General features: G+C 29.1%; 1 long non-coding RNA gene across 1 annotated transcript; it reads right to left on the bottom strand.

Annotated features, from left to right (window-relative positions):
* Window positions 1-12981: 12981 nt before the first annotated feature.
* On the bottom strand, window positions 12982-14238 carry LOC112690877. Its single transcript, XR_003149258.1, has 3 exons — window positions 14028-14238; window positions 13615-13885; window positions 12982-13061 (listed from the first exon to the last, which is right to left on the bottom strand). It is a non-coding gene; the product is annotated as an uncharacterized LOC112690877 (long non-coding RNA).
* Between the last annotated feature and the right edge of the window lie 2949 nt (window positions 14239-17187).

Here is a 17187-nt window from a genome sequence, read left to right as displayed (position 1 = left end):
ATATATATATATATATATATATATATATATATATATATATAGATAGGTATATTGTGTATATTTTGATGAATAGTTCAAGTATTATTGCATTAGTATAATATAGTTTAGGAGTTTAGGACATAGGTAGTTTAACATCAACTATTGTCATTATAATGTAGTATTATTAGTCATAGAAACAGTATACATAATAAATAAACAATCAGTGAGGGTAATAATTACGAAATATTCTGTTAATACAGTTCATACAATAAATTGTTGATTATTACAATTACGTACTTATTTTTTAATTATTATAATATTGTGATAAAATAGTATTATTTAGGTAAAATTGAAATACAGAACGATAATAAATTATAATAACATCTAATGTAGGTGTATAATATTAATATCAGGGCGCGGAAATTTAAGTAATTGCTAACATTATTATAGAATACCACGAAATAACGTATCCAATTATATTACACTGTTTAGGTTTATTTAGCTAGACAAGGTGCGATAGTGGTACGGGGGGCTCTCGCACGCACTCGCACGCACATGTCATCAGGTAATATCGTGATCGCAAAAAAATGTTTATTTTTCATTCCAACATACGTTTCTAATTCCAACGCTATGTGTCGACAATTATCACGATTTTCATTCTGAAAAAATATTTGGATGCTCCGTAATATGTACGAGGATCGATTAAGGCACATTTTAAAAATTGTATTTAGTTAATTAAATATTTAAGTTTGAAATTTTGTATTTACAACAATATTTATTGCAATTCAAACTACAAAAATTAAGAATGTGGCTCGATCGTTCTCTTGTGCATATTACGGAGCATCCGAATATTTTTTCAGAATAAAAATCGTGATCATTTTCGACACGTAGCGTTGGAATTAGAAACAGTAGTTTTTGTTAAAAAAAAAGACGTGGTGGTGAGGCCCCTTAACATACATTTTTGTCCGATTTATTTGATATTTGACCACGTGTGTTTTCGTAGTCGGTGACAAACATTTGTCATACAAATGCGTTACAACTCTTTGACCGAGTTACCTGGTCGACACCCTGAACTCGCACAAACTATAGTTGTTCCGTCACTATTGATTTTACGGTTCAATGTTTACAATATTATAATATCATTTTCGAGTTCACGAAAATTCGTGCACGTTAGATTTTACACGTATATAGCGCCGTGTGTTTATTATCGACGATTTTTGAGCTTTGGGATTACGATTATATTGACAGTTCGGTTTTTTTTTTTTTTTTTATGAGGACATTTCTAGAATTGTACGCAGTTTTCGTTGTTGAACATATGTGTATGCCTTGGGAAAATAACCGTAAAATCAAGTTCTGGTTCGCCGTGTTTCGATTGAGTTCGATGAAGAGAACATGTCATTTTTCACCGACACAGTAGTGTTATCATTGATCAGAGTTTTGATTACGTAACTTAATGCGAAAACCGTTTATGCCGCGAGATTGCCTACACAACGCGCCGTCTCACGACGTAACAATGCGGACGCGCGACCGAAACGTATCACCGAAGCGCGAAACGTGCATCAAACTTGAATCGTAAACCACGGCAATAAGAGCAACTTCTGCGTTGCGTTCGTAACGCGTTAGGCGCGCTCACGGCATATCGTTATGTAAATCACGGACATCAGCGGTGTGTACTACGCACGACGTACGAAAAAAAAAACGGTCACATAACGTGTAAAGCCACGTCCACACTAATGTAACAAAACGACGAACAGTTCGACAAATTATTCGTCAAACTTTTTGACAACTGCTCGCCGAACAACTAAAAATTATGTGTGTATGTTCGCATACGTGTAGCTAACCAATAAATTGTCTTATAACTTAAATAACTTTTCTGAATAACTTCATAGTAGTTCAATCTATCTTTGAGTATAGACGCTTGTCATGTTGCTTTAAGTTGTTGCTGCAGCTTATGTATATATTCATCTCACACCAGAGAAAAATAATAGAAGATAAAGGTGGCAAACCTAACTTTTTACTCGTCGATCAAAATTTGGAAAAAATTCGTTATTAAACGATTTAAGGACGCAAGAAATTAATGGACAGTTTCAAAACTTTATGAGGATGTTTTCAAATGACTTTGAATTGCTTATTAATTCAATTAATGACCAAAATTCGCTAAGATTGAAACAATTTGAAGAGAACCTATATCGGTATAAGCCAGTAACACTTCGATTTTTAGCTACTGGCGAATCGTTTACAAGTTTGCAGTACCTTTTCAGAATCTCAAAATGAATCATTAGTAATATTGTTAAACTTGACATAATTTAAAAACTGATTATAAATAATAATAGTTTAATTTTGTGTATTAGTAAAACTATTCGAAGAAGTGTCCATACCTGTCGAATATGTTCGCATAACGTCGTTTGATGTTACGTCGAAATATCGAAAACCGGCGGATCGCCGATTTGTTCGATAGAATGTTAAGCCAGCGTCCACACTAGCGTAACAAAACGATGAACATATGTTCGCAAATAAGAATCGTGTGTAACGAATGAGCGAATTTGTAACATTTTATCGAACAAATCGGCGATCCGTCAGTTGTCGGTATTTCGACGTAGCATCAAAGGGATAGGACCCGTTTGGACCAATTTTTCTAAAACGCAGCTCGTTTGAACTAATTTTGTAGACCCGTTTGGACTAAAAAATATTTCTTTTATATAACTTGTTTGGACCAGCATTTATCATGTATAGTATGTATAATATAACTGTGGGTTTTTGGTCAATTATCAATTATAAATAATTTTGTTCTGTACATAATCTACAAATTACAAATTAACTTACATAGTTTAACTGAATATTTTATTACTCCGAAAATGGCTTGTTTACTCGCCGATACGGCGCGTATGAACTTAACCAATGTAAACTAAAAGCGCGCGCGTACGATACGCGTCCATGCGAAACGGGCCTAAGCGGGCTTTCTAGTAATTATTTAGAAGTACTTTATTTAAAATGTATTAAAAAAAAATTGACTCAAACGGGTTCACAAAATCCTGGTCCAAACAAGTTGCGTTTTTATTAGTAATCTAAACGTCCCTAGCCCAAAAGTGCTACGACCGCATCAAAGGATGTTACGCGAACATTTTACGACACGTATGGACACGTCGTCGAAAATTTTCACGAACACACAAAATTAAACTATTATTATATATAATCAGTTTTTAAGTTTAGTTAACTGCTTACAGCCCTTGCAGAATAGTCATTATTTATACTATTTAGAATATTTAATTACAATAATTAAAATATTTAATAATCAAGTATTACTTATTCAACTCATATACGTCTATATTTAACGGTAGATTGAAGTACTATGAAATTATTCAGAAAAGTTATTTAAATTAAAAGGTAATTTATTGGTTAACTATACGTGAACCTACGCGAACATAAACATAATAATAATTTTTAGTTGTTGCAATTACATGTACGAGAAGAATCGGGTTTCCACGACCGGATTACCGTTTCTCCGCGTGTTCCGCTGTTTACTCGGCCGCGTTAGGTTAGTGTTTAAACATTTGGATGAAACATACACCCTCGAATGTATTAATGTCTGTAGCAAATTAATTGAATAATATCGATTTATTTCACACACACAATTAGCCATAAATATTTATCGATAATAAATTGTTTTCTTTATAATAAACGTATGAAAATTATATATTATTATAATTGAAATTATTTTTTATATATATTTTGCAAATGTTATTTTATTAAAATTAAAATTGTAATGCACAGAATGACGTTATGACAAAGAAATTTTATGTCCTGGACACAGTCGTAAATGATACTGAAAATAAATTTTAATATTGTTTTAATATTAACACCTCGTTGCCTATTAACGGAAATCGACTCGAATAACAAATGCTATTATAATATGCATGCCGTAAATGTATTTATTATTAAAAAAAAAATTAATTTGATGGGTTTCTTTTTTTCCCTGGTAATAACATATTTTTCCTATAAAAATATTATGTTAATACGCTGTAGTAGAATAGTATTAAGATTAACGCCATTGATAGATTTCACTCGCATTTGATCAGATGAGGTCGGGAAATGAAATTGTCAATAATAAATATCAATATTATTATCGATTTGAGCAATACTGACGTTTGATATACTTTTAACTAAAATGTATTATGGGTAAAATCAAAATATGAAATTAAGAAAAGGCAATCCCTTTTGCTCTAAATGACGTGCTTTTTTTGTCCCTGAACAGTTAGTAGATATGATAAGACTGAACTGATCCTAACTAGGCCATTGTAAATACTCGGAATAAAATAAGTTGGAAAAAAGTGTAATGAATTATCAAGTTCGTCTACTCTGAGATTAACTAGTTCTTTCTTTATCACGAAAAATTATTAAAATATTATCATTCAACAAATTTTCAGTACTTATTATTACTATAAAGTTTATAATTACCTATTTCTAATCAAATAGATCGTGAAATTAAAAACAACCAAGGTTTCTTGTGGTAACGATGCAGTACTCAGGTATATTCCGTTATCGCCGTCTTCTGATCTAAAGCTTTCTACACGTATTTCAGTAGCTTTATCATCGAACTGTCTCGTCAGGTATGACTGTTGTACACTCCCGTTTAATATATAATTTAACGTTGTTCAATATTGTTAGATTGTTTGTAAACAGTTTTTGTTAAACTTAAGGGTGGCGCTGAAAATTTTTAAGAAAAAATAAAAATAAAAATGTTGACTTGAGCTATTACTCGTATATTACTCGTTGAATATGGAGTTCACGACAAACAAATTGGTTAAAAAAAATATCTGTGAAGCCATCAAGGAAGAAGTCTGTACTGGAATGGATGTTTGCTGCCCTTGACCTGAAAATTTGCTTACGTCCCAAAAATATTGGAAATGGGGCTCTACAATTTAAGTCTAAGAGTAAAGCATCTGTATTTTAACTGATGTTGCTGAAATTAAATATATTTATTCTAAAATATTTGATAAAAATAAAAGATATCTCGTAATAGAAAAAACAAAACAAAATTTTTCATTTTATTTTAATTATCATGTAAAAGTTTATTGTGATAATAAAACAGCTTCAATTGTCTGCAAAGTACAAATCATAAATAATTGAAGAAAATATATGAAACTCAAGAAAAAAAAATAAAATTATGTTTATTTCATTATTTATATATTATAATTTATTAAATATACCTACACAATTTGTTAAGATAGGGCCCAAAAGTGTTATAGGCACCTCATGAAATACAGGTCTACGCGCACCTATGCCTATAACCTATAATGAAACGATGTATTAGTGAAGAATACTATAAATTAATGAATGACGGGATATGACGCGACGTAATTGAGCGACAGAACTATTCGTTCAGTACACAAGTTGTATATTGTCGTCGATTTTTCCATATCGACAATATTATAATACGTGACAATAGAAAGTAATTTCAGTCGAAAATATTTTTTTCTCGGAATCACCGTATTAATTAAAACCATATATTAAACATGGCTACCGCACATATAGTTGCGGTTGCAAGGATAATGGTGGTGTTGCACAGTTAATAATATTTTGGTGTGATAGAATGAGTGTGTTGACTATTATGTATTTATAAGTGTTTAGTGTGTATACTAACTTGTTTTTGTACTCATCATATATGTGTATGAAATGTACGATGATAATATTTCACGTATGTGAAGTTGGCCCACCCTTTTTCACGGATTAACTTGAAACCTATACCAATATTTTGCGAGTTATTTGCGAGAATTTGCGAGTTCATTTTCAAAATTTGCGAGTAAGCCGTTTGCGAGTTATAATTAAAAAACAGAAGAGTGGGCCAACTTCACGTAGCCCCTCCAAGTCGCCCTAGAACTTTAAAACCGATACCAAAAGATGCGTCTTTATTTGCGAGAATTTGCGAGTTCATTTTCAAAAGTTGTGAGTAAGCCGTTTGCAAACTATAAAAGAAACAAAAAGGTGGGCCAACTTCACGTAGCCCCTCCAAGTCGCCTTAAAACTTCAAAACCGATACTAAACGATGCGTCTTTATTTGCGAGAATTTGTGAGTCCGTTCTTAAAATTTGCGAGTTCACCCCTTACCCGCAAGTTCCATTTTCCTACCGTGAAGTTAGCCCAACCAAGTCGCCCTAAAATTTCAAAATTGATACCAAACGATGCGTCTTTATTTGCGAGAATTTGCGAGTAAGCCGTTTGCGAATTATAATTAAAAAACAAAAGTGTGGGCCAACTTCACGTAGCCTTTTCAAGTGGCCCTAGAATTTCAAAATTATTTAACATTTTTAATTTTATTCAAATTATTTCCAATATTATAATTTTCAGATTATGGAATTAAATTATTATTATGGAATCTTTGCTTTTAGTATACTTTTGGTTATAATTGCTTGGTAGTCAGAACCGTCCCGAAGGGGGGTTTTGGAGGGTATCTCACTCTCCAACGAAAACACCAGTCGACAGTCGGACTTGTTTCATTACAGCCTAGAAGGACCTAATTTTACTTACGGAAAACAAATATTATATATTTCGTAAAACAGTGTATATACGAATAAAATTTATATAACTACTTATAATGCAATATAAAATATTATTAAAATTAAATTGTCAATTTAAAAAACGTGCGACACTGAAATATATATATATACATATAAAAAAGTAAAATTATGACTACATATAATTAATTATACTACCAGTATATACATTGAGTAAAAAAATTGTAGTCGGAATTTTTCATATTATTCACCCTCCCCCCCCTTGATTTTCATCATCGGGACGGCCCTGTTGGTAATGTGTAAATAAATTATTTGAAATTACTAATATCAAATTTAGTAATCTTTAATAAATTATAATACACACATAGAGATATATAAGAAATACAATAAATACAATTTTTATACTTTTATAGCATACAGATATGCAAACCTAACCCTTAAAATGCTAAACACCCATAGACGAAATAACTCAGTGGTTTAATAAAATATAAAATAACTATTAGATATAATTATAATATATAAATATTATATAATTGTTATCAATATTTTTCAATAATAAATTATTAATTTTTCTTAAAAACCAGTAAACTGGTATATACATTAGAAAATTTCAACATTTTTGTTGACACAGTCAAAAAATTGCCGCCTCTAAAATTTTACCACCAAGGGCAGCTGCCCCTTTGACCCCCTTTATCCCAGAACTGATTGTAAATTATTATTTAGACACATTGAATATATATATATATATTTTATTATTTATTATTTAAATGTGCAGGTACTTAGGTTTAGGAATTTTCCTTTCATAATGATTTTTTTGGAACTGATCGGGGGGGGGGGGTCCCATACAAAAGTTATGTATACGCCACTCAGTGTATCAAATGTCAGTATTGCTCAGATCGATAATAATATTAATATTTATTATTGACAATTTCATTTCCCGACCTCATCTGATCAAATGCGAGTGAAATCTATCAATGGCGTTAATCTTAATACTATTCTACTACAGCGTATTAACATAATATTTTTATAGGAAAAATATGTTATTACCAGAGAAAAAAAGAAACCCATCAAATTAATCGGTTAAAAGGACAAATATTCGTGTTTGGAGTAAATCATACAAGTCTTAAAATTAAGTTGTTGATTTAAAGCAATTTCCTGTGTTATTGAGTTATTTACAATTAATTTTAAGTTTAATATTATTGATCGATTGTGTAAGGGCTTTAAAAAAAAAAAAACCTCACATAAATTATTATGGTCAGAGTGCTGTTTAGAAATTGTTTTGTAAACGGTCTCGTCCAAAAAAGCATACAATAAACGGCGGGCGCAATTTAAAAACCCTGTTTCGGAATGATGAACATGATTTAAAACAGAGGTGGCCAAACTTTTTTCGGCCACGATTTACTAAAAATATACTTCACCTCTGAAGATTGACTTTCTTGGAAAATTTTTTTATAAACCAGAATAAAAGATAAAAACTATACAGATAAAACTTATCGACAATTTGTTAATAACCACCACGATTAATTTTCGTGCACGTGGTCTAAAAATAAATTCTAACATGATCGACTCTGAAATCGTCCGCGATCGACCGTTTGGCCGCTCCTGATTTAAAATAAATAATATAGTCAGTAAAAAAAATCGATAAAAAAACAATAAAACGGGTTTCCAATATTATTCGCGTCCAGTTTCATCCAATTCGGGAAGTTTTAATTTGCTCTGATGAAGGTATTTTTGAATTGCGCATGTGTCCCCGTATTTAAGTACTTTATACAGGAGCATCCGATTTGGGTCTCGAGTACTAGGGTCTAATCGCAGGTAATGTACTAATTGGGTCTCGGATTTTTATAGATACTTCACTAGTTGGGTCTCGGATTTCTATAGTTACTACACTAGTTCCTGAATTTTTTACATTATGTTAACATTTTCCTTCCCATTTTAACAGACTTAGGACTGTCTATGATCTATTTAGATCACAGGTATAGTTAAAAATGATTTCCCATAGTTTTATAGTTTTTTTTTTGTTTTTTGTTTCTTTTCTATTAAAATATAAATTATTAGAATTGTGTTGGTAAAAATATTAAAAATATTAAAATCATTATATAATATAAATAAAAATTAATGGAAAAGAAACTAAAAAAACAAAAAAAAAACTATAAAAAACATTTTTAACCATACCTGTGGTCTAAATAAATCATAGTACAGTCCTAAGTCTGTTAAAATGGGAAGGAAAATTTTATTATAATATAGTACTTACCAAAAAATATTCTGGAACAAGTGTAGTACTTATAGAAATCTGATACCAAACTAGTGTAGTGCCTGTAAAAATCCGGGATCCAACTTATGTAGTACCTAAAATAATGCGACACCCAACTAGTGTAGTAATTTTATAGTTGATACCCAATTCGGATGCAGCCCTTTATACTAATAAACATTGTTTGTCCATAAATGTTACACGTTACGTGACGTTTTTTTTTTTTGTACGTCGCGCATAATGCGTACCCCTGATGTCTGCGATTTACATAACGGTATGTGGTAATACGTATTTATTTATTTAATAAATATGAAGTTTTATTTTCATTTTTAAACTTGTTAGGAAATATATATGAAAGATTGAAGCATTCTAGTGTTTTTTGTGAAAAACGTGCTTTAAATCATTCATGGCATTATCTAAAAATGGAATAAATATGGCTAATTTATAAAATTCTTCTATATTATTGGTTGGATAATTTGTACGATTAGTTTGACTTAAACAATTCCTTGGAATTTTCAAATCAATATTTTGAGTTTTAGCCATACTTTTAGACAATTTATAAATTTCTGTAAATAGTATAGAAATATTTTCTCGGCATTCTGACAGAATATTTAGTGTACCTTTCATTATATTGGCTGCTTTGTGTAAATCAATAGACTTTTTTTGAAAACATTTACTCAGTGGGAGAGTGTAGCTAAGCATATGAGAGAGACTACAAAGTGGAACAATAATTTCACTATCACATAATACTGTTGCTAGGGATTTAGCTTTTCCAGAAATATTTAAGTCTTTCCATGATGTAATTTTTAACAATGTATCAATATTTTTATGAATATCTTGCATAAAACTCATTACTCCTTCATGCCTCTCGACCCATCTCGTTTTACATAAGCTAGTCAATTGATGGCCTTCATATTTTTTTTAAAATAACTGTTCTTTTAGCTAATGGAAAAAAAAAATGATACAGTTTCTTTAATTACTCCAATAAGATTCCTGGTACTTTTTACGCGTGAAGATTGTGATTTAGAATTATTTAGCGAGTGATTATAATAAGGGCATTTGTCAGCATAGGCACTACTTTGATGATTTTACTAACAGCTCCACGAAGTTCTTATACTATTACGCTACATCCATCAGTTTCTACACCCAAACACGTTTTGATACATCAAGAATTTCATCGAATATGATACTTTAAAAACCGCTGCCCTCTTTAATTCTTGATAGAATATGATTTAAAATTACTACAATATTTAATAATTTAATTTTATGTTGTTTTACTTATATGTGTGGCCTTTAAATAAGAGTTTTGAAGATGGTTTTCAAGAATACTATTACCTGATTTAACCGTTATATCTCGTTAAATCTCCGTCTAATATATCGTTTTGGCTCATTGTATTTATTGATCTCGTTCACTAATGTCGCGGTTATAAACGAGGCGGCAGACTAATAGAGTTTGATGTGAAATGATCGAGTTACTTCTGAGTAAATGGTGTTTTTATCCAATATTTTTATTTAATCCAATATTATTGCAATGGGTTAGAACAACGAAATGACACAACAGTCCTTATAATTTTGTATACAATAATTTAAAATTAATTTTGTCAGTATAAACAGTATATTGAATTAGAGACAAGGTAAATCGATTTAATATATTTTACTCGTTGTCTTTTTTTTTATTCAATAATAATTTCTAATCACATAGGTCGACTTTTGATACATTTTACGTAAAACCACAACGAACGTGCTATGGATTGATTCGATTTTATCATTATTCATTATGATTCGACTTTATCATACTGTTATTAAATTATTCACAAACTTAGGGACCATATTATATACAAAATATACACATAAATTATGAATGTCAGTGGCATTTTAAAGATTTCCTCAATTGAACTTATGGTTTTCTAAAGTTAGTCTGTGTTCGAGATATATTAAATATGTCCAGAATAATATGAAAAAGGTGACCAAGAGATAGGTATAGACCAAATATATGCCCCAAATTTTACTCATCTGCACCTGTGAAAATAATGCCCAATAGATATTTATGCGACAGCCTTTGTTTTGCTATTTTGTGACAAATGGCACGCGCTTATCGTTAACAAAAACCACAATCATTGATATTACAGAGGTATGCAAGTGTACTATATAGGTTTATATTGATGGTCGGTTGCTCAAAATCTGATCAATATTTTGAATCAATGGATAAATGATTTTTAAATTAATCATTAAAATTATTTTCAGTGAACCTATAATTGTAATCCAAGCGTTTTGGCGGGGGTGTACTGCAAGTCGTACTGATAGATCTTCAAAGAAATCGAACGAAAAAAATAATTAGTTATATTTTCATAGATTACATTAAATAATAAATTGTCATGTTCAATGTTATCAACTGCTGCAATGTATTAACTTAGAGTCGTAAGCCACTTTGAGAATTCTACGATAAAGTAAAATTAAAAAAACTTAATCAAGTCTTTTTCTAATTAATTGAGTAATTGTTCTTTTATTAGTTTTTTAACGATAATATTTGTTAGAAACAAATTGTTGGAAATAATTTTTTGAACGTTTGTATTTGAATTGCTTATTGTAAGTATATCTTTTATAGTATTTTTTACTAAACTGGTTGTTATAATAATCGTGAAACCATAAACCCGTGGAAATATATCATTATTACAATAGGTATATGTAATTTTGACACAGTGTGTTGGACAGTTTTGATTATATTTTAATAAATATGTATAAGTGGTGTGACACAATTTTTTTTTTTAAAAAAATCAGTCGAAATTTGACAGCATTTTATTTACGCGCCTTATAGATTAGAACGAAACTAACGAAGTCACAGAGAAATTTTTTTCCATCTATTACACGTAGACTTTTGTTTTTTGTCACATGTAATAAATATATATATATATATATATGCGTAAATATGTGTTCAACATACACGTAGTCGACTATTGTTTGATAACTGAACTCATTGTTTTGTAAAAAAAAAAAAAATTCTACATCACTTCCGAGTTGCATGTGAATAATAATATCTCATAAACACATATGCAACGGCTGACGTTGTGATTTATATTTTACTGTTATAATGCATATGTGTGACACAATGAATTGAATAATTTACACGCATTCGTTCACCGAATGACACTGCCATTAGGTGCACACGCTTGTTGTGCTATCGTGATTATTATTAGTTATAACACTAGTATTGTCGCATAATTCCGTGAATACTGTTTGAAATAACATTATTGGTAGAAAACTGTTTTTTATATAAATTATAAGAACGTCGGCTGTTTAAAATAAAAACACGATATGACTTATACAACGGGTTATCATTTAGCTCCCGATGACGTTTTTCGCATGTTTAAAAAATTCCAATCGTATTGATTAACATTATTTATACGTCTCACAATGGGTACGACCTTATATTTATTAATCAACGAATAATTTATCCGTGTAAAATGTTATAGAGAGATGCACTAAGTCGATTATCCGAATCAATACAATAATATTATACATTAATAGATTAAAATAAGTTTAAATAGTTTTTATTAGTTAATAGTAAATTTCGATAGCATTCAAGTTGCTTGTTTATTTTTATTCCAGTTTATTTCCTAGAAAAATATACCAATAAGCGAGGCTGGGGAATCTCATAATCTTAATATTATACAATATCTATGTTTATTATTATCTACTAGTGGCGTTTATAGGGGAGGGGGTGCCTAGTGGGCTACCCACCCAAAATGTTTCAAAAGACTTAAAAATTATTTATAACGTTTGTTATATTTTAATGGTGCTCTATGCTTATTTAGAAATAATTTTATAAAAAAAAATAGAAAAATAATTTTAACCTGGTTTTATTTATTTTATTCAATTGTACTTCAATAGTTCATTAAAATGTTTTAAAGTTCTCAATTTATGGTTCAATGTTTATTATTTAGAGTTAATTATATAATAAATAAATAAATTATAACTGTATAATACGAGAACATTTTATTCATAGCATATTTTATTATAGAAATAGTCTAATAGACATTTTTATATATACTAAATAATCAAGTACCATATCATATATCCTTTGTTCATAAATACAAGATTATACTTACTATAGGAAATACGTAAATAATGTGATCAGTTGAGACAATTTTTATTGCCTCTGTCAAATAGTTTTGGGACATTTTGTAAATGAAATTTAGATAAGTACCTACTGTGTTTTGTTAGTAATTCTTAGATAGCAGTGGCAATTTAACTCTGTCCATAGTAGCCCCTTCCGAAAATATTTTTATTATTTTTCCGTAGGAAATTTGTTGGTATAAATTCTGAAATGAGTGATACAAATTAGTACAAATGGTATTGGGACGAAATATCCAAGGACAAAATATCCAAGGTTAAAATATCCAGGGATAAAATAACCAATATATAGGACAAAGTATCCAAATAAAAAAAAAATTATAAAAATCTGTATTATTAATACCTGTATAATTTTTTTATTTGAATACGTTATTGTTAAGTTTTAGATCACATTTTAATAAAATTTAGCATTAATAATACTTTATAATACAGTTATAAAATAATAATAATAAAAATATGTTGTGTTATATAATAATAATATCTTTAGTTTTATGTAGTGCGTTACAACGGGACATTTTTACTAATATTATTTTATGACTATATTATAAAATATTAAATAATGTTAATTTTGATTTAAAATTGAACAATGTATCTAAATAAAAAAAATTATATACAGGTATACAGATTTTTATCATTTTTTCTTTTTCGATATTTTGTCCTAGATTTAGTACAAATTATGGTATAATTAATGGCGTAAAAAAATGATGGGTTTTTCAAATTTTTGGTGCCAGGGAAACATACCTCGTTTTCTTTCATTTTTCAGTAGTTTTCTGTGCGCAGCAACGAATATCACCGACAAAAAATGGGATTCTGTATAGATACAATAAAACTAGTGCGCAGTTGTGGAATGATCCTATGTTGTACGTTGGTCGAAAAGAAATATTGTTTTACAGCTATTATTTTTATCGTATAGACAATTGTTGAATGTTGATCATGATATAATTATCCATAAATAATATTACTTTGAAACTGTAACTCTCGAAATTTTCAATAATCGGAAGATTTTTAAAACCTAATGAAAAACTGCATAATTTATCTTGGGGTAAATATAGAGCAAAGTAAATTATATAAAAAATATATATTGAAATGGTATTATGTGGTATTATGGTATTATGAAATGGTATTTTGGCTATTCACTTCTTTATAACACGCACCTGCATTGCACTAATCCGACGCTTGAAAACCGGACTTGAATCACGAGTTGAAAAGCTACTGGTAGACCTATTGCACTATATGAATGAGTATAACTTCTAAGTTTTAATCCTTGTCCGGCTTGCAGCGAGAGTTCAAAAATTATGTCATTCGGTAGAAATCGACATTATCGTGCATCTCGAAGCACATAACATGATCACTTCATTATGACACGGTCATCTATAAATATATATAAATATATCATTACAAATTCATAACTATCACACACTCGCGGTGTGTCGACAAGAAATAATCACTCAAAGTCAAATTATTATTCTTTATCACAAATAAGTACATGTTGCGTACTTGTCAGGACATCGCTGTACATACTTCCTTTTCGTGTCTCGTTAATCGATAAATTTACTACTTTTACGTTTCGTGGTAACATTTCAAATATTAATAAAATATTTTTACGTTTTTCACAAATATTCGTGTGTACTGTATACATTGCCAAACTGTCGTGAAGGGTCAAAAAAAGGTTTAGCGGGACGTATGAAGTTGTGTCCAAACTAATATACTTAATAAATCATAGGTTTAAGGGTTAAAAATAAATCATTATTATACTACATGTTAACTATAATAATAACCGTAGAAAAATACATCACAATCTATAGAGCTTTTGTCAGGCCCTTTTGTAACTATCTATACCCGAATATTTATTTGACCTAACCGAGGGTCGATAAATGTTTTCTAATAAATATATTTAAATATTCTTATAGCACGATATTACACTTAAATTGTGTTCGAAGTATTTATACATGACTTTTTCATGTACTATTGAGTAAAATATGCGATTGAAGATGCAAAAAAAAAAAAAAAAAAATTGAGTGAAATACTTTTAAATAAGATATAAAACGATGTATAGTTTTGGAAATTGATTTTATATTTCCAAATATTTTCCATAATTACAATATTATTCCCTTTTTTATTCAATTATGAAATATTTACACGAAATCTAGATTTTAAACTCATTACGATAATAGTTTTTCGATAGTTTTCAAATATTATTGTATGAATGTGAACTGAATGTGTGGGGTACACGGTATACGGTATATGGCTCGTATACGGTTTTTATGGTTAATAGATTAGGGTCAGTGAACCGACAGCGATACGTTTAAAAATATTTGTATATTTTCCCCTTCACGAAGGTATTTACGACTTAAACATTGTTTCTAGGTCAAGCATTTTATAACTTAAGTTTTTATATTTGTATTTATTGCAATTTATAATACATGTATCGCATAATGCCAGCTCATGTATAACTCTCGCTCATTCCCGTATACAACTTGGCTTGTTTTAAGATTAAATTTTAATACGCAACCGTTTCGAATATAATTTTTATGAATTTGTGAACCATCAGAAACATATACATAAACGATTAACTGAAAAACTAAGTTATTTTTTAATAAGAAAAAAAATATTGTCACTTGTACTTATTCATAATACTGTATGTAGCAGTCTGAGTACCGAGAATCAAATGTGCAGCTAAAAATTGAGGAGTGTCGTTAAAAAAAAAAAAGGAATTGAAATGAGATTCATCATCGTAGACGTAAAATAATTCAATGTGAAACTCATATTTTTCCGATGCACAAGTTACATTTTGTGATAAAAAAACTTAGCATAAATATATAAAGAAATATTTTGATTTATGGTTGTCGAGTTTTTATTTCTTAAAACGATAGCTTGTGAAAAGTAACTTAATTAAATAATGTCAAGTTTTCGCGTTGAACAAAAATATTAATTTTTCATGGCGGAAAAATGCGTGTAAATAAATTATAAAGAATTATACATGTAACTATAAATGTGAATAGATTCGAGATTCTTGTTAAATTATAAATGTTCTCAATTTACTTATTTGGACATTAATTAATAATAATTAATTTTGGTCGGTGAGCAATAATATGTTTAAAGAATTGAAAGTTTCTAACTGGTAAAATCAAAAAGTTAACAAGTTGACTGTCCTATCAATTTCACTTAACTTGCCAAAATCGACTTGAGTATCAAATATAATACAGCCTTCTTTTTATTTTCGTCCATGTAAATTAACAAAAACTTACCAATTGCGCCTTGTACCGTGAAAAAATTTTTGGACAGATACCTAAGTATGTATAGGAACTATATTATTTGCTAATTGAAACGAAATAATGTGATGTTTAAAATATATATATTTTTACAGGTATATAGTTGTTGAGTAATTATTCACATATAAATAAAATATATTATAGTATATATACACCACGCATTGAAGAATAAAAATAATGTTTGTAGTATTTAATAAATACTTATAATTACCGTTTAATAAAAACATATTACATACTACTATATTTATCATCAGTTAATATTTTAATCACGTACGTGCACACAAACACATACATTATATCACTTAGTACCTATATAAGAATCGAGATAACGATAAATTAAACGGATTTTTCACGCAGCTTCTATGCAAAGAATGTTTTAAAGATATATCGCTTCCACGATATTGCATTCGGTTCTATTAAACCATGAATTACTTACAGTGTAATCGATTGGTTTTATGTGCGTTAGGTACTACTAGACTTATATATGCAGTTATTTTATATATAATCCATCATATGGTAAAATATATCAAACACGTATTAATTACTGTTATAGAAATTTAATTAATTGAAAATCAACTAATAGTTCATACTTGAGATTATAATCAAAATTTTAGACTGAATATAATGTACAAAATAGTTTTCTCGCTTATTATTGGTACACAATTATACTTATAATATTATGGTCTTCATTTCTTAATGCAAATTTATATTTCTCTCTTAATGTAGTTGCACAAAACCGGACTTCTCCAAATAATTCAATAATTTTTTAATTTATATTTTTAACTTCTATTTATTTATTTATTTTTTTGTTTAATTTGCTTTTATTAACCTTTTCAGTCCCCTTGCACATTTCAATGTGCACATCATTTTCTTATAATATATATTTGATGGTAAATTATCATAATTTGATAATGATATATAATGAAAGTATAATATGTTTTACAATCAAAAATTACGTTTATGTTACCCCAAATGTGGTATTTAACATTAATTTTAACAATTTATTTTACCACATGATTAACTGGTCAAAACTGATAGTGTT

Source organism: Sipha flava, unplaced genomic scaffold (genome assembly GCF_003268045.1).
Source record: "Sipha flava isolate LNK unplaced genomic scaffold, YSA_version1 114_pilon_pilon, whole genome shotgun sequence".
Classification (NCBI taxonomy): domain Eukaryota; kingdom Metazoa; phylum Arthropoda; class Insecta; order Hemiptera; family Aphididae; genus Sipha; species Sipha flava.
The sequence above is the reverse complement of the archived record's forward strand: the minus strand, read 5'-3'. Positions and strand labels throughout refer to the sequence as shown.